General features: G+C 35.6%; 1 pseudogene; it reads right to left on the bottom strand.

Moving 5' to 3' along the window:
* Nucleotides 1-871: 871 nt before the first annotated feature.
* Nucleotides 872-1,584, bottom strand: LOC124086765 (60S ribosomal protein L7-like; annotated as a pseudogene).
* Between the last annotated feature and the right edge of the window lie 18,345 nt (nucleotides 1,585-19,929).

The raw sequence follows: 19,929 nt of genomic DNA, 5'->3' as shown, positions 1-19,929 counted from the left end.
AAGACCAACTGTGAACCATGAGAGATACCCTGCCTAGGCTCTGGATGGGCTATTGAAGACTTTTCCCAAGCAAAGTTAGTCTGGAAAGACTGAAATAAGCATTTCTTCAAATGTGCAGACACTGATAAATGGCGGCAAGGCTCAAGAAGAATCAGAGAAACATGACATTAAAGAGACAAAGTGCCAATGACTAGACCCTAAAGAAATGAATGTGCATGAACTGCCTGGCAAAGAATTTTAAATTGTTGTTTCAGGGAAGCCAAAAAAAACCTCAAGAAAAAAGCAGGGAAACTATCCAATGAAATACAGAAAACAATAAATGATCAGAATGAGAAATTTAACAGATAGTGATTTTTAAAATAAAACAAAGTCTGGAACTGAAAAGTATAATGAACAAAATGAAAAATGCAATAGAAAGTATCTATAGCAGAATTGATGAAGCAGAAGGATCTCTGAATTTAATTACAGGTTATTTAAAGGTATGCAATCAGAGAAAGACACAAAAATGAAAAGGAATGAAGAAAGTTCACAAGACTTGTGGGACAACACCCCCAAAGCAATTTTTTAAATCATCTCATTTTAAAAAGAAGAGACAGAGTACTCAAAACTTAAATAAGGAATAACAGAAAACATTTCAAATTTGGATAAAATATGTGTCCAGGTACAAGAAGGTCCAAGTTCTCAGATCAAATTAAACCCAAACAAGATTACATCAAGACATACTACAATCAAATTCTAAAAGGATCCAAAAAGTAACAAAAGAAATTAAGCAAATAGCATGATGGAGTTTTGGGGGGTTTTTTGTTTTGTTTTTTAAGAGCAGGTACTATATATTAACTGACCAGCTTACAAAAATACCATGGAATTTACCTTAGCTCATTCTTCTATAAGGTCTGTTGGTCTAGTCTTCCCTATTGACAGCATCTTCACCTTCTACAAAATGGAAATCTTTTCCTTCATCTCATGGAGAAGATAATTTGAAGGGCCACAGGAAGTTATTGACTTCTTTGAAGTGTTTTCCAACATTGTAGATCTCATGAATCAGATCCTCCATGCAGACGATGCTATATTTACCAAGAGATCAAGCAATCAAAGTGTTATATATCAAGGCGATTTGTTTTTTATTGATTTTTGTCATATCCACATTTGTTGATTGGTTAATTCACTACCTTCAGTGTTTTTGGGGGGGGGGGCATGCAATACATGGTTTACATGGTTCCACAATCATTGGCATGTTAATTGGAAATTTGAGTTTAACAAAAGTTCCGATGAAGATCTGGTGAAGGGAAAGAAGCCGTAAATAATTACAGACCTCTGGGCTCACACCACTGATACCACGCTGATCCTGATGACAGATGCCAATTTGGGTTTTGTAAGCACATGGAAGTTGCCAGTTTTTCTTGCCGTCCTAGCCATGCAAATCTCAGTTCTATACATCTGTCTATATTTCTTGTGCTAGTGCTTGATTTTTTCATAGATAAACTCAATCCTTCCCTTCAGAAGCATCTTTTGGGCAAACTTCATTCTCAGGCACTTTCCCTTTGTGTCCGTGAAATTCCTTCACTTTCTCATAAGGCTTTCTAGCAAAGAAAAAAAAGAAGAAGGTTCTTTCTTTCTTTTCAATATTCTTCATGGTTCCAGTTAGAAAAGAGCTATAATGGAGTTTTAATATGACAAGCAGAAAATTTCTTGGCAGAAGAGAAATATTTTTGAGATAAGTAAGAGTCTTTCACTTTCACTGCCTGAAAGTGAAAGAACAGAAAAAGACATCCTATGAAAATGGAAACCAAAAGAGCAGAAATGATTATTCTTGCATCATAGAAAATAAAGTTTAAGTTAAAAATTATAGAAACAGACAAAGATGATCAGTACATAACGATAAAAGGGTCAGTTCATCAAGTGGATCTAATTATGGTATATACAGAAGCACCCAATATTAGAGCACCTAAGTATATATAAAATGAACTTTAATAAATTTGAAGGAAAAAATAGATGAAAATACAAAATAGTAGAGGACTTCAATACCCCCCTTTCAGCAATGGACATAAAATAAAAAAGGAATCATCATCTTAAACTTGTTTTTGACCCAATGGTCCTAATGGACACATATCCAACTTCTCACCCAATAGTAGCAGAACACAAATTCTTCTCAAATGGTCATGGAATATTCTCCAGAATTGATCACAAGATAGATCCCAAAATAAGCATTAGAAAATCTAAGACTGAAATCGTAGTAAGTGCCTGTTCTGATCACAATGATATAAAACTAGAAACTAATTGGTGGCAGAATATCAGAAAATTCTCAAATATGTGGAATTCGAACAAGGTACTTCTAAACAAATAAGAGGTCAAAGAAGAATTCTAAAGGGAATTTTTTTGTTTGATTATATGTATTTATTGGAACATTTTATAAAAATGAATACTACAAAGCTCGAGAGGTTGATTTACAGAATGAAATTGTCAAATTTGCATTCAAGAATTCCAAGAATACTAGGCAGTCTTTTAAATTGTTAAAAAAAAAAGGCATATCTGATGATTGACATCAATATGGGCCACAAGGCTCCCCAAAAGCATCAGAGCCCAGAAAAGAGTCAACAGGGATCAGAGTGATAACCACATCTGGGGATTACCATGGAATCATCTTCTTCTTACAGACTCAGAATTATAACTCATGCCACTGAATTTTCAATCACTAAGCACACTAAGTCTTCAAGTACCAAGTTCAGAAACACTGTTGTAGGACCACATGTGCCTGTCTTGATAGTTCCCTAAAGGGAAATTTTCAAATATCTGAGACACAAGAGAAAGAGAGAAACACAACAAGCCAAAATTGATGATATAACAGGAAAATAAGTTCTAAGAGGGAAGTATGTAATGAGAAATGCCTACATTAAGAAAAGAGAAATATCTCAAACTATCATTACCCAAAAAACTAGAAAAAGAACTAATACCAAAGTTAGTAGAAGGGGTTAATATCCAAAACGTACAAGGAATCAAACTATTCAATAGCAAGAAAACCAGATTCAAAAATGGACAAAGGATCTGAACAGACATTTCTCAAAAAGACAAATTATCAACATGTATATTAAGAAATTTTCAGCTTCTTTAATCATAAGGGAAATGCAAATCAAAACCACAATGAGATATAAATTCACACCTGATTATGGCTGTTATCAAAAAGATGGAAGAGAACAAGTGTTGGTAAAGATGTGGATAAAAGGAAACCCTTATGTGCTACTGGTAGGAGGGTGAATTAGTACAGTCATCACAGGAAACAGTGTGGAGGCTTCTCAAAAAATTTTAAATAGGTATATAGAGGTTAATGAAGTTATATAGGTACATAGGAGGAATCAACTCTGGTGATCGACTGCATGGGGTGACTACAGTTAATAATAATATTGTGTTGAATATTTCAAAATAGGTGGGAGAGAGGATCTTGAACATTCTCACCACAAAGAAACAAAAAATATACAAATATATGCCTCATGTCCTAATTCTATTCCATTATATGGATGTGGGATAATAATTAGATATTGAATCAGACTTCCATAAGTGAAACGTTCATTATTAACAGAGGCATAATCCTATATTGAGAAACAATGCCAATGAAAGAAATTGCCAAGATAAGATTACTGATGCAAAACAATATATGATTTTTGCAAACACAGCCATTAGAGGCACTCCATTTTACTCAGGAATGTTAATAAACATCATCAGTCTTTTATCAATAGAATTATCAATTTAGGCATACATTAGAGAATTTGCTAGAAGTTCCTCTTCCCCCTGGACATTAACCAGGCAAAGTCTGACTATTCTGTTTCTAGTTTATGCTGAAAATATAAATTAGGTCTGATTGAATAACACTAAATTGGAAAGCATAGTTTATAGCTTTCAAAATCATATTTAGCCTTCTTAATGTGTCCCTAGAGCAAATTTCCTTCAGGGCATATTAAATTTATATGACATTATATAATGGCTTGTGAATTGAAAGCAACACATATTAATAATGGAGAAAAAACTAGACATAATATTGAAATCAAGTTACACGAGATCTGTTTCTCTTATTTTTAGTTTCATTTTTCATTGATTCACAGGATACTGAAATTAGTTTAGTGCTTACAGACCAACTGCCTATGTTTATTTGAAAACCTGTTCTTCAAAATGGAAACTCTTATTGGAGTTTGTTTCTCCGTCTTTTTAGTTTTTCCTTCATGCCAACCCAATGCCTAATAACTACAATTCAACCAAAGATTGACAAGCAAAGCCCATTCATGTGTTTCTGCGTGAACACCAAACATTAGATTCAGAATCGTAATTATTTATATGCTTTTCCACTTCAACCATCCTGACCATGTGCAATGAGGTGTGGGGAATGTCACTGTGCGTGACACCTGCGGTCACTAGGAATGTCATCTTTCTAAACTTTGGTGTAGGGTTGGGGGTGACAATGGGAAAAGGGATCCAGGAACTAGCGGAAGGGTGAAGGAAGCAGACAAAGAAAAACTCCAGGACCCCAATCTGAAACTCCAAAATTCCCCTTCAGGCATATGTTGGGTTGCAGATGAGGGTTCATTAGGAAATGAAAGGATCTAGAGATGTAAAAATTTGCAAAACATGGTTTTAAGTAGCAAAAGATAAAATGAGAAGAAATTCACTTTTACCCTATTTGTCCTTTTTTTAAAAAACATGGTGCTGAGAATCAAACCCAGTGCCTCACACATGGGAGGCAAGCACTCTGCCACCGAGCTACAACCCCAGGCCCATGAGAGAACTTTTTAAGATGCGGGCAATTCTTTTTGTTTCATTTTTACAGTGAAGAGGAAATTACTATCATCTAATTTTGCTATGAGAAAATTGTGCCTCAAATACATTAATTAGTTTGGCCAAAATCACATGGATTATAATAAAATCAGTTATTTGATGAACAAGCCAGTTTTCACACTGATCAATTCTGTTTTACAGCTTTTCTATACATGACCCTGTTTTAACTATAATTTAATATATTTTTCTAATTTTTTTTCCACTGAATCACTCCAAATCAGTCATCACTTTGGAAGAAAATCCCATCTACTTTTCAAATGCTGTGTTTTAATCAAGTGTTTACTGTACATGAAAGAACTAGAATTTAAATTTTGAAAGCATAAGCTAAATAACTCCTAATAGTTTAACAGCATGGTTTTACTGAAATAGCAAGTCAAATTTTTGTTACTATGTCTTATGTATTTTATGTATTTGAAAAAAAAAAAAAACACATCTCAGTGGAAATTATGTACTGCATGATTATTGCATTTTTCAAGAGTATTCTACCTGTTAGAGTCATCTTTTCATTCTTGAATGTTTGCATTCAAAGGTATAATAAAATGCTCAGGAGTTTGGGGCTGTGTTTACCCATTCTCCTGTAAAAGGATAATGTTTGTGGTGAAGAGCAGTGTTAATGAAAGGTATGAGCCTACCTTTTTTTTTTTTTTATAATATCTATTTTTATGTGATGCCGGGGATTGAACCCAGTGCCTCACATGTGCAAGGCAAACACTCTACCACTAAGCTACAGCCCCCAGCTCTAGCCTATCATTTATAATAGTACTTTTTACCTCTATTTTGAACAGAGGCAATAGTGAAAAGGCATGTTTAGTGAGAGAACCATCCTATCATGTGCCAAACAGTGCTCAACCAGATGCCAAACCTTCTCAACTTGATAGCAACATATCCAACCAACTTCTTTATTCTCCTAAATACTAAAAGGCTTCATTTAAAATTGAGCTGCACATCCTCAAGTATGCTTCCACCTTCATCATTTTAGCGTTAATAAATTTTAACCAGGCAATGTGATGCTGTAACTAGAAGCTTGGAACTTTGAGTTGCATGCACCCCGCACCAGGAAGACTGAGTACCAATAAATGTTGTTGCGACTTTTTCTAACAGGTCTCTATGTCTCACGGATGTCAACTATGTGTTCATGTCATACATACACGAATATATTTCCTTGGAACACCATATATTGTGAACGTTTTTATCTCACAAGGCATTTAACAATGGGAAGAAGTTGCAACCCAATGTATAATTTTAAATAAATAAGAAAGCAATATTCTAATTCAAGTTATACAATGTGTCCACAGAAACATTTTACTAAACTTCCCAAAGAAACCCTGCTCAGAAAAGGAAATAGAGAGTGACTATATTCTCATTTGAATTTAAAAATCAAATCTCATTACATCAAATGCTCAATTCTCAGACTTGTAAAATAAAGAAAATTAGTAGCAGGAAATGCACTGAGTCATTTGGGTTCCAGTGCTTTGGTCCCCCACCCTTCATGAAAGGTGGAAGGCAAGAGGACGTGGATCACAGTACATGGTAGTGGAGTTGGTTCTTATTCTAGAACAACTCATCTTAAATAAACAAGCTCACTGCGAAGCCAGGGATTGCATCTGTCTCTAGCAGGAAATTGATTATTTTTAAGTAAAAGAAACTCAGGTATTTGTTTCACTGAAATAAATTTACGTAAGACACAACAGTATTTTACAGTTTAGCTATTTTTCTAAGAAAGTTGATTATTTTCTTTAGGCTGCATGAAAATGAACGGTTGAATGTAAAAATAAACATTGCTGAAGTCTCCGAGACAAGTACCATGATACCACAATTTGTTATTTTATTTCAGGTTTTATAGCCATGCATGCAGTTTTGCCATAAAAATTCTTATACAAATTAAATTTGTATGAATAAATTATGCAGAGACATAACCCTTAGAATTTAATAAGCTCCTGCATTTTTCCCCCCTCTTGGACAAATCAGAGAATCACACTTCTGCTTCGACTTATCTCCACTGCCCTATTATCTGATAATGCTCAACTCTCGAATAAAATTTGAAGTGACAGAAACATAAAGGACACAATACAACAAACAATAGTCACGCGAATCTTAAACTTCCTTTACCAAATTGCTATGCAATCAAGGATAGGATCTTTCTTTGTTCTGCTACTTGTTGAATAATGATACAGACATGTATCTTTACAATACCAGGATTAGAGAAGAGGGGGAAGGCACCTTCTCAAATCAATTTTACATTAAAGCAAAGAATTTTGAAAGCATTGCTTTCCCTTGCAATCTCAAACAGGCACCAACAAAAGCACTACTTTGTGGTGGGGGGGGGGGGGCGGGTATTTTAAGGGGAAAAAAATAGCTTTTTCAGAGGCTGTTTATTGCTTTAAATGTTGTTTAAAAGCTTTTTTAAAAGGAGCTTTTTTCTTTTCCTTAGACATCAACAGGAGATAATTGCCTTAACATGCTTTTAAATCATCCTATTTAAGACACAAAGTAGCATCAAAAACCTGTGCTTAGAAAACTTTTTACTTAACAGGATCATGTCGGAGTAGATCTGGGGTCGGCCACAGACCCTCTCAGCAAATAAGGACACTTTGAATTTTCTTCAAGGATGATTTTTTTTTTCTTGTTATACCGTAAGGCGGGCTTTTGACATTTGCACATCTAATTTCAACATGTCCATGGGTGCATGTACACACAACAATCTGGACTCAAGACTATTCTATCATTCCCGAAAAAGTTGCCGTGACATCCTTTTGTACTCACAGTCTCCTCTCCTCCCACCTTGGCAACCACGGATCCGTTCAACACCAGACTTTTGTACCTGTGAGAACCTCATGCGCAGAGTAGCCTGCTGTGTCTCTGACTGGGAAGATGGTTCCCTTGAGAGCAGACATGTGGCCTGGGACTTTTTCTGCACAAAATATTAACTGAGGCAATTAAATCTGCTGAGAAACACGAGCGCAACTCAGTGTTCTTTATGTGAAGCAGCTTGCACTTCTCTCAAGTGTATACTGAGGCCTGGGAAAATCGGAATGTGTGAGGATCATCTACAGAGAAGGAATATTCTAACTCTTCAACAACTGTGGATTATGGTACCAAGATGATGAGCCCCAAACCCTTTTCTCTTGAACGTCTACTACATTATTAAACAGAATAAACTCATGGGTTTTATCACTCTCCCTCTCCCTACCCCCAACAAAGTGAACCTAGTCCTCTTCAGCAAGCCAGGACATATTATAGTATCATATGGATGTTTAAAAAAAAAAAAAAGCTTCATCTTAAAGTTGAAACCTAAATTTCCATCTCATTTAAGTATAATTGATTCTAGGGTTTATTAATTTTATACTTCATTATAAAAAAGCTTAAGAAATGACATAAACCTAATTTAGGAAAACTTACCAACAATTTTTAATATGGTGAAGAAGCTATTCAGGTCAGTTTAATAGTATTTTATGAGTGAAAGTAAAAATGTTCTGGAGTCTGTTTTAAACACGTTTCCAAAACAATTTTAATAGCATAATAATTCTAACTAGATTGTATGAATTTTAACATTGTGAAATGTTATGCATTCCCTGTTTTAGATTGTGATAGGGAGAGCAGATGTTCAACAATTTGAAGTCTGTTTTGAATCTTCCTACCTGCTGGGTTTAATTTCAGAAGCAAATGCCATTCTTGAAGACAGAGAAAATGTTATTTGTTCTTTTATCCATGCACCACGTTGCACTAATTTTCATCATTTCCAGCTCAGTTTATGGCAGGTCATTTCTGGTACACACAAAATCTAATTGTAATCTTTAGAAGAAAAAGGTAAAATTTTTTGTTCTTGTGTCTGTCAAGAACAAATATTGAAATATTTGAAATATTGCAAGATCATTTATGGTGTACGGAGTGCACACTGACCTATGATTTTTGCATGAAAAGTAAAGCAATGGTATTTTCTAATAGTATTAAAGAAAGGCAAGGACTTTAGAAAAAGTATTCACTCACCTTTTTTAGACTTGTAAAATATCAAATGAATTTATTTTAATATAGGTAAATACAACTGTTGTTTAATTTTCTGTGCTTAGATTTTTCAAATAATTCCTATGTATGCATCCATATTTACACTGAATAATAAGAGTCTCCTTGTCTATTTGTTTACATTCTTGCCTCAGTTACCGAACTGTCTAAGCCCTTGTTACTATGTTGAAGGAAGTCATGAGAGCAGCCTCCTTAGTTTTGCTTTCTTTCTCAGAATAAAGGCTTCAGCATTGGAACAATTATTTCAGATTTTGTAGACTATTATAAGTTTCCTTCTTTGAATCATATGCTAAGTGTTCTAAACATAATCAATATTGAACTGTATAATGAATACGCAAGTATTGAATGATTTTAATCCACTACTAAAGTGAGAATTTGAAGTTTTTCATTTACTCTGTTAATGTTCTAATTGTATTTACTGATTTAAGAATTTTAAATTTTAAATCCACTTAGCACTCCTGGAATAAAACTCAGTTGTTCATGATATATTTTACATTACATAGAAACAAAAATACACAGATATCTCCCAGGATTTGATTGACAGGTATTTTATTTAGAAAATTACATTCATGTTCATGAATATACTGGTCTATAATCTGCCTTTTTTAATGTTTTTGTCAGGATTTGGTATCAAAGATGTGTTACAGTCAAATGATTTAGAAATATTCCTTTTAATAGAATGATTTTCATCAGAATTGCACTGTTTCTATATTAATTGCTTGTTTTTGCTCACTGGTCAAACTATATAGAGCCAAAAACTTCTTCTCACAGATGTTTTCTTACAGTTTTAATTTCCCTAACAATTATAGGACATTCATTTATCCTTTCTCTTCTGCTTTTAGCTTTACGAATTATATTTTTCCTAGGAAAAAATGACTCTAGAAAAATGAATTTCATTAATTTTAAAATTCATTGCCCAAAACTTATTTATGGTCTCTGTTAATAAAGTTGACATTTTCATGATTATTGAAGAGAAACTTGTACTTTTGAAGGATGCTAAAATACCAACTTTTTATTTTATGATGAGGAAATACTGGAATTTCTCCACGTAAACTATATGCTTGTAAGCAAACAATGAAAGGGATTTTTAAATAATATTCCAGCAATGGAAGAAGAAATAGCAGAACTGGAGTATCATTCTTTTGCATATGACTGCTAACATCAGAGAGAGAAGAGACACACAGACTGTGAGCATGGATACAAGAGCACTACTCAGTGGGAACCTTCTTAAGTAGAGTACCAGCCTGTCTATGAAGTAATTATGCCCCAATTTTCTAATCAGAATGTGATCCATCCCACTTCTAAATCTAACTTCCAATTTTACGGAACACAGACAATATGTTAAATATCACCAGAAGGATGGATGCACTGTTCAGATCAAATGTGGAAAACCCTAGAGAATAAATGACTGACTCCTTGCATAAATTAATTGCATGGAAAAAGAGCAATAGAATTAGTAGATTAAAAGAATTTTAGGCATTTCAACAATTCACAATACTTGAACCTTACTTGGATCTTGATGGAGTTAAGGTTTGATACATTTTGCCCAATCAGAATGCCAGCAAGTTTTTCGTTTTGTTTTTTTTTTTTTTTGTGTGTGTGTGTGTGTGTGTTTAGCAAATTCATTCTAAAATTTATATGGAAAAGCAAGATACACAGAATAGGAAACTCAACACTGAAGAACAAAGTCAGAGGACTGACACATCCTGACTTTAAGACTTACTAAAAGCTACTGTGATCAATACAGTGTGGTACTAGTAAAAGAGGAGGTAAGTCAATCCATGGAACAGAATAGAGTCCAGAAAAAGACTCAAATAAATGTAGTTAACTGATCTTTGGCAAAGGAACACGGGCAATACAATGGAGCAAGGATTTGACTTCATTTAAAACTTCTGCAATGGACAATGTCAAGAGAATGAGAAAACAAGCCACGGATGGGAGAAAATATTCACAAAAGACGTATCTGATAAAGGACCCTTATTCAATAGAGAGAACTCTTTTAAAAAATTCAATAATAAGAAAACAAACCATCTGATTAAAAAATGGACAAAAGATCTGAACAGACACCTCACCAAAAAAAAATATACAGATGGAAAATAAGTAATATGAAAAGTAAGCACATCATAAGTTATTAGGAAAATGAAAAACAAAATAACCTACCACTACAAGCCATTAGAAGGCAAAAATCCAGAACACCGACAACCCAAATGCCGACATGAATGTGAAGAAGCAGAAACTCACTCCCGACTAGAGGAATGCAAAATGACGCTCATGGAGGACGTGTGTGTGGTGGCTTCTTACAAAGGACGCATAGTCTTAACATGTGAGCCAGCACTCGCGCTCTTAGGATTTAACCAAAGGAGTTGAAACACATCCACACCAAAACCTCTACAGGGATGTCCACAGCTGCTTTATGATGGCCAACAGCTGGAAACAACCAAGATGTCCTTCAGGAGGAGATGGGTAAACTGTGGTACATAGAACAACCGTATCTTATTCAGCACTAAAAATGAGCGTGCTATTAAACCATGAAAAAACATGGAGGAATCGTAAATGCATGTTACTAAGTGAAGGAAGCCATACCGTGTGATTCCGACTATGAGAGAGTCCAGTAATGGCAAAACTGTGGAGACAGAGAAGTCAGTGGTTGCCAGGAGTTAAAGGGAAGGAAGGATGAAGAAGCAGAGCACAGAGAATATTTAGGGCAGCAAGACCATTGTGCATATTGTAATGGTGGAAACTTGTCATATCTGTCAAAACCCACTGAATACACAACACTAATGTAAACTATGGACTTTGGGAACAATGGTGTAACCGTGTAAGTCTAGCACGTGTAATAAATGTATCACTCTGGCGCAGGACATTGACAGGGAAGCCATGCATGTATGGCAGCAGTGCCTATGTTGGTATTCTAGTTTATGTTCAATTTTGTTTTGATCTGAAACGGTTCTTTAAAAAAAAAAAAGTCTACTTAAAAAGAAAAGAAGATACTTAGGTGTTTTGGGGAAATTAGCACAGATTTTACTATATTACGGAATTTTTAATTATTTTAGGTTTGATAATGCTGTTGTTTATAAAATCTTAAAGTCGTTCTTTGAGAATAGTAAAATTGCCTGTGTATTAACGTCACTATAAAATGCTCTGAAATATTTTCTGTCATGCCCCATTTATCTGCATATCTTTCCATTGTTTAATTCACAAAGCACACTTAGGCGTGAGTACATAAAGACATGCATATCGTTATGCATTAGCACTGTTGGAGGTGGATACTTCATTTCTTAAAAAGATGTAAAAGGAACTGCTGGTAAGCATGCGGCATAAACAAAGAGATGATATTCATGGAAAATGTGGATTTACATAGCACACTTTAACCTGGAGATAGTGTCTTCATTTGTTTAATATATTTATTTGTATGTGGTGCTAAGGATCAAACCCAGTGCCTCACATGTATGAGGCAGGAGCATTACCACTGACCCACAACCCCAGCCCTTCATTTATTTTTTAAATACCTGTTTGTTTTGCTGAAGAGTCTTTTAACAACTTCACATGTTTCAGGGTGCATTATTTTCATGGAAGATAAATACTTGTTTTATTTTAGTTCTCTGCTGCAATGAGTATTAAAACAGGGTAGAGCCATCCTTTGAAGTACAACCCACATTCTAAGAAGAATAAGTTAATCTGCCTCCACTTCCTCATAAATATCTAAACGCTGTGATACCTAGTTATGAAGTGCCATGTATTTGTCAAAACTACAATGATCTTTAAGAAATCAAACGTCAAAGGAGATCTCTGTGTTTGGGCGAGTTCATTTCTTCTTCTCTTCTCTGGTTTTCAGAGACAGCAGGTGCTCAAGGTTCTGGAATGTTCTCCTGGCCTTTGTGTCTGCTCCTGTTAATATTATGCCTAAAACAGTAACTCACAATCTGCATTCTTTCTTGATGTTTATTTTCCATATCTGAAAGGAAGATTCTCTCTTCTTTTCATTCTTGTGTTTATTTTAAAACTGAGGTCAGGATAGGGCTCTGTAATTCGCTGCAGCTGTCACATGCTATCAGAGCCAGACAATTTGTTAAGTCCCATGGCTGGTGTTTAGCTGTGACAAGGCCTGGTTTCAAAAAATAGGGATATTCGACTCTAACTTTTAGCCAGGTTTCAGGGTTAAGGGCCATACTCCAAAGAAACGCTTTTTATCCTATGAAGGTTCCCTCGTCTTGATCAGTAGGCAGGAGAACCACAAAGCTCCGTGTTTCTTTCCACCTGTCTCGTTTTATAAGGTATTTAGATAGAACAAAGAACGAAATATGAGCCAATCCAAACCAAGTATTAAATTTTGAAGTCTTCATTCTTTACTCTCCACCTGTTCAAATATCTAGTTTGAAATTATGATATTAAAGAACTTGAACAAACTTGTGGGTTACAAAAAGGGATAATTCGTTTGAAGGTCAGGAACTTCCTCTACTAAGTGGAAATAAAATGGTGTTCATGAAATTGCAAAGAAGGAAATGTACTCTAAACATTCTACTGAATTCTACATCAAAAGTTACTAACCTACTTATACACTCAGGTTCAAATAAATAATGAATGGTTTTTCAATACTTAAATATAAAAAACCAGGGAAGAAAGCATTTCTTTATTTTTATCTCTGTTCCTACTTACTGTTATTCACCTCACCCAAGTTTCAGGCCCATCAATTTATATGCCATTACTAGACATCTTAAAAAAATATCTGTCTTTGGGATTCACTATGTAGTTTTATGTGTCGACCAAGGCTTTGTGTGTTCAAAGCTTGGTCCCTAGGGTACCAAGTACTGGGAGGTGATGTGGAACCCATGAGATATGGGGCATGAAAAAAGGTTTCTCTTTATGTCAACTGAAGGTGCTGCCCTTGAAAGAAAGTAAGACAGTTCTCAGGCACGCCCTTGATAGTTCCCACAGGAGGGTTGATATGAAAGGCAGAGTCTGGTCTCACCCAGCTCCATGGCTTCCTATTTGGATAGGGGAGCTCTTGTCCTCCCATTCCCGCCTGCTGTGATGTGACATGGCCAAGGTGGCCCTCGACAGAGCAGAACCAAGGCCAACACCATGCTCCTGAACCTACAAAACTGTAAACTCAAACATCTGTGAGCTTTTCTTTATAAAGTTAGCCCGTCTCATGGATTTCATGATAATATTGAAAATGCACTATTCAGGATTCTCTGCCAGAACCAAAGATGATCACATCAACTCCTGCTCATCATTCACAGCCTATTACCTTTCCAGAGCATTTTCCTTTATGAAAGACAGTTCCTTTTCACCAGCGCAGTTATTCTTTTAGTATATCGTTTATTTCCTTAAAAGCACTGATAAATTTCACATATTATTCTATCTGTTCTATAGATATTTTATGTCCATAAACATGAAATGTAAATTTCCAGAGAGCAAGGGCCCAGACTGCTCTGTGAGTTGTTCATAACTCACAACACTTTACACAGACAGGCAAATAGAAAGGATAGGCTAACAATGTTTTGAATGACTAAAATAATTTGTGAGCACGGTACAAAAGATTTAACAAAGGTCTCATAATGTAAGATTTTTAACCTTGTCAGAGAAAAACTAAAGTTGCAGCTGACAACCCGGGGAATATGGAGTTAGGAGAATGAAGGAATTGCAGGGCCAATAAGAAGATATCTTAATTCCATCTCAGTCCAGTTAGAATAGCAATCACCAAGAATAAAAATAACAATCAATGCTGGCAAGGATGAGAGGGAAAGGAACACTCACCTGCTGTTGGTGGGAATATAGTATGGTCAGTATGGAAATCAGTATGGAGGTTCCTCAAAAAGCCAAAAATAGATCTGCCATATGATCCAGCTATACCACTCTTCAGTATTTGTCTCAAAGAATTAAAGTCAGCGTACGTTACAGATACTTGCATACTCATGTTTACCACAGCACAATTCATAATAGCCAAGTAATAGAATCAGCCTAGGTGTCCATGAACAGGTGAATGGATAAAGAAAATGTAATGCAATACAATATATATACAGATATACACTTATATGTATATATACATACACACATGCGCACGCACCTGCACACACACACACACACACACTGGACTTTTATTCACCCATAAAGAAGAACAAAATTATGTCATTTAGGGGAAAATGGATAGAACTGGAAACCATAATTTTGAGTGAAGTAAGCCAGACTCAAAGAAAAGTATAAAATGTTTTTCTCATATGTGGAAGCTAGGGGGGAAAATATAGCAAAATAAAAAGGGTGCCCTACAGTTATCAAAAATACAAGTAACAATAAATGTTGGCAAGGATGTGGGGGGAAAGGTTCACTCACACATTGTTGGTGGGACTGAAAATTGGTGCAACCATTCTGGAAAGCAGTAAGGAGATTCCTCAGAAAACTGGGAATAGAGCCACCATTTGACCCAGTTATCCCACTCCTCGGCATACACCCAAAGGATTTAAAATCAGCATACTGTAGTGATGCAGCCACATCAATGTTTATAGCAGCTCAATTCACAATAGCTAAGCTATGGAATCAACCTAGGTGCCCTTCAACAGATGAATGAATAAAGAAAATGCGGTATATATACACAATGAAATGTTACTCAGCTGTAAAGAATAAAATTATGACATTTGCTGGTAAATGGATGGAACTGGAGACACTCATGCTAAGTGAAATAAACCAATTCCAAAAATCCAAATGCTGAATGCTCTCTCTGATAATGCTGGTGCTAACACACAATAAAGGTGGGGATAAAAGTTCATTTGATTAGACAAAAGGGAATGAAAGGAAGGCACAGGGGATAGGAATAAGAAAGAATGAATAAGATATGCCGCAGTCTGGCTGGGCACACAATCACGAGCCACCACACAGCTTATAGATTCAAACAGCAACTCTTTATTCCCGAACTCACACCAGCCGTCTACAATCACGTTCTGGGGAAATCCACGTTCTCTGCCCAAATCCACCTCCACTGGGCTTCTGTCTCCCAAAAAAAATAGGAATAGGGAATAGGGAGTATCCTGCTGCCTGAGTTCCCCTTGAGTTCTCACGGGATTCAGACAGTATTTTTTGGGAGACAGAAGCCCTATTCCCAGCAGGAATAATCTTAAACCTGGAACGCCCTAAACTGGGAACGCCCTAAACCTGATTATCCTAAACCAGGAACACCCTAAACCTGGAACCGCCCTGGTCCTTGAGCAAGGTCACATACATGCAATGTCACTGCAAAATGTCCTATTTCCACGAGTCCTTCCACTAAGCAACATGGGGTACGCTGGCAAGGAAATTGTCATACCTACTTGGCTAATGGCTCCCAGCAAAGATATCTTTCCTATGTTTGTGTATGAATACACGATCAGTGAAACTCCACACCATGTACAACCACAAGAACTGGATCCCAATTACAATAAGTTATACTCTGTGTCTGTATAGTAGGTCAAAATACACTCTGTCATTTATACCTAAAAAGAAAAAAATATAAATAAATAAATAATAGGGTGCCATAAAAGCAGAAGGGGGACCATTAGGATAGAAGAAGATGGATGGGGTAAGAGGGAGAGGTATTGGGGAGTGAAATTAATCAAATTACATTTTTATGTTGGTACAAATATTTTATGTGAAGCCCACCATTCTGTATAATTAACATGTACCAGTAATTTTTTTAAAGAATCCCTCTTAAGTGACAATTTAAAAATTTATTGGTAGATTTATACCTCACAATGCAGTAATGCAGATGTCAATAATGGTTCAAGGAGAAGAAAGTTAGCTAAGTTTATAATATTTAATGGGAATGAAATCATTATTATTCTGAAATATAGTGTGTCATGTTAAGATGCATGTTATAAAGTACCTATTAATGAAATAACTCAAAAATACAGTAAAAAAAATGAATGAATTAAAATGGTAATGGCAGAAAGGAAGAACAGATGAATTCAAAAAACTAGAGACATATGGAAGGGAAATGCCTATATTTGAAGAACAATATCAACTCAATAGGCCAAACGGTCACCTTGAGAGAAAGTAGGAAGAATCCAAACCAGAAAAGCAGAAGAGATGAAATAAGATTAAAAGTGAAATTAATAAAATGAGAAACAGAAAATGGCAAAACTCAATGAAAATAAGTCAATTCTTTGAAAAGATCAACAAACTTGACACGTCTTTACCTAAACTATACATTCTCAAAGTTGTTTATTGAAAGACAACAAAAAAAATCTCAATTATTAGCTTTTGAAGTTTTCCAAAGACCACAGTATATATTAAAATTTCTTTGGATAGAAATGCAGACATTCGAGGGGAAAAAAATATCCAGAAGGTTAACTTAGGGGGGAATTTAAAAAGAAAAACGCTGAGGATTACTGAACTAATCTCACCGAATCAGTGAAGATATAAAATGGGAAATTAGAAATGGAAGAAGGGACAGCAGTACTGATTCTACAAAAATTAAAATATTACAAGCAAATATTAGAAAATTAGACAATTACATTGAATGTTCTTTTTGAAGTAATTCCACAAGATGGAGAAAATCTTAATCGACTAATAACAAGAACTCAGATTAATAACTGACAATCTTCTCACAATGACAATCTCAGGCTATATGAACCCAGTGGTGAATCCCATCACATATTTTGAAAAGAGATGATATACTAATCCTTCACCAACTCCTTCATAAAATTGAGGTGGTCAGAGTTTTCACATCATTTTATGAGGTTAAGATCACCCCAACACTGAAGCCAAACAACATATCACAAAAATTAAAACTACCCAACAATATACTTCAAGAATAGACAAGGGGGGAATGAAAGGGAGGGAGGAGGGAGAGGAAAAGGAAGACAGCGGAAAGAATCTGATATAACTTTCCTTTGTACAAATATGCACATACCACAGTGAATCCCACCATCATGTACAAGACTGAGACCCTAATAAGGTATATTCCATGCACATATTATTTTATCAGAATGGACTCTATTGTCATATGTAACTAAAAAAGAACCAATAAAAAAGAAGATATGAAAATCCACAATATTACTAAAGTGAGCCCCAAAATATATAAAATGCATGATGAAATATTACCATATGGGATACAATCCAGGAATCCTAGGTTAGTTAACACCCCAAAATTAACGTAACACACCATGTGAAGAGAATAAACAGCTGTTTTTAAAAAATTACATACACACACACACACACACACACACACACCCTAGCACACCATGCTCAGTAGATTCAACAATTATCAATTTTGAGTTGGTTACATTTTAAAACTATTTATCATGTTGATTTTCAATCACACACACACAAAATTAGGATAATGAATTTTATGCACTCAAAACACAACTTCGCAATGATCATTTTTAACATTCTTCGTCATCTGTCCTCCTTTTTAAACTGTAATGTGTCAAAGTTATTACCCAGGAATCACAGCATTTTACCTGTAAATACTTACATACATCTGAGATAGATTTTTTTTAATTGAAGAATTAAATGTTGGGACGTTATATTTATTGGCCAGGGCTTCAACGTACCACAGAGTGGGTAGCTCAGTTTTGGAGGCTAGAGGTCCAAGATCAAAGTGTTGGCAGGGTGTTTCTTCTGAAGCCTCTCTCTGGCTGGGAGATGGCCGTCTTCTCTCTGTGTGTCCATGTCCAATTTCTTCTTCACCAGTCAAATTGGATTAGTGTCCCTTTAACAACCTTATTTTAACTTAATTACCTCTTTAAAAATCTGATCTCAGCATAGTCACGTTCTGAGGCCCCCCAACACATGAATCTGAGGAGACACAATGTAGCCCATAGCACACCTGTACAGTGATAGGCCATTGTAATGCCATGGAATTGGTTGGCTCATATGTCCCTGTACAGCCTCCCGCTCCTGCAACTAGAGACCCAAGCCACATTCTCTCCAAACTTCTCATGTCCAAGACTGAGCACAATGGGGACACCAAAGTCAGGCCATTTCTGCCCTCTGTGGATCTCTACTGGGCAATACTGCTCTGGGTCTCCTCCTGTCCCAGATGACACCTTCTCAGGGCTGCACCATAAGGTGAGGCTCTTCTTTTCCTTTTCTTCCCTCCCTTCCCTGTCTCTGTTCACAACTATAAGACCTGCATCACGGTCTGAAAACTCCCCCTACCTACTTCTTCTTTCCTATTTCCTACATAGGTACTTCCCACAATGAACCTAATTCTATCTTGGTGTCCGATTCATGGACACAAAAGGTGCACTAATAATAAATGTAAAACCTACAAGAAAGCAATTAAGCAAATGAATCATGGCAGCAGGAGCCAGATTTCATACAGTTTATGAGGTTGCAGATGAGCAAGGGAGGAGCCTAGAATGAGCCATGTGCTAATTGATTATAGTTAAAGATATCAATAGGAACTCATGGTTATCTTTAGATGCATGTGGTCACATATGCATACTTATAAGTATGCGTATATACATGGGTTCTATACATGCTTAAAGTTCCTTGATTTGTCATCTCAGGACTAGAGACAGTCCAGTATCAATGAATACACCTGTTACTTGGGTTGTTTTTTTTTTTTTTTTTTTGACTGTATTCTATAATAGAAAAGGCCTAGGCTTTGCTCTGTCCATAATATTTTTATTTTAGTTTTATCTATTGATGATCACATAAGATACTATTTTAACAGCAATGTGATATGCCATTCATTATAGGATACTAAGCCTTTTGCTAATTGAATAGATAAAAATGGTATCAAGTTGTCATAGACAGAACAAATGTTTCAAGGAAACATGAAAATGTTAGTAATAGTGTAAACCTAACTTTTCCCCTCCCTAGATTGTTTTTCACAATTTTTCATAAGAAATGAATGTCAATGACTTGCTCAACAAGATCCCTAAAGCTCAAGAAATAAAGCCATGAATCAATAAATGGGAGGCCATCAAATTAAAAAGCTCCTGCACATCAAAAGAAATGATTAAGAGTGAAGAATGAGCCTGCAGATCAAGAAAAGAATCTCTCTGCCACTCTCTCCTCTCACAGCAGATCAATATACAGAATATCTAAAGAAATTTTAAAAATCAGTGCCAAAAAAAGAAATAACCCAATCAATAAATGGGGGGG

Source organism: Marmota monax, unplaced genomic scaffold (assembly GCF_021218885.2).
Source record: "Marmota monax isolate L192 unplaced genomic scaffold, Marmota_monax_Labrador192_F-V1.1 WCK01_AAM20220418_F8-fsc00024, whole genome shotgun sequence".
NCBI classification, from domain to species: domain Eukaryota; kingdom Metazoa; phylum Chordata; class Mammalia; order Rodentia; family Sciuridae; genus Marmota; species Marmota monax.
The sequence above is the reverse complement of the archived record's forward strand: the minus strand, read 5'-3'. Positions and strand labels throughout refer to the sequence as shown.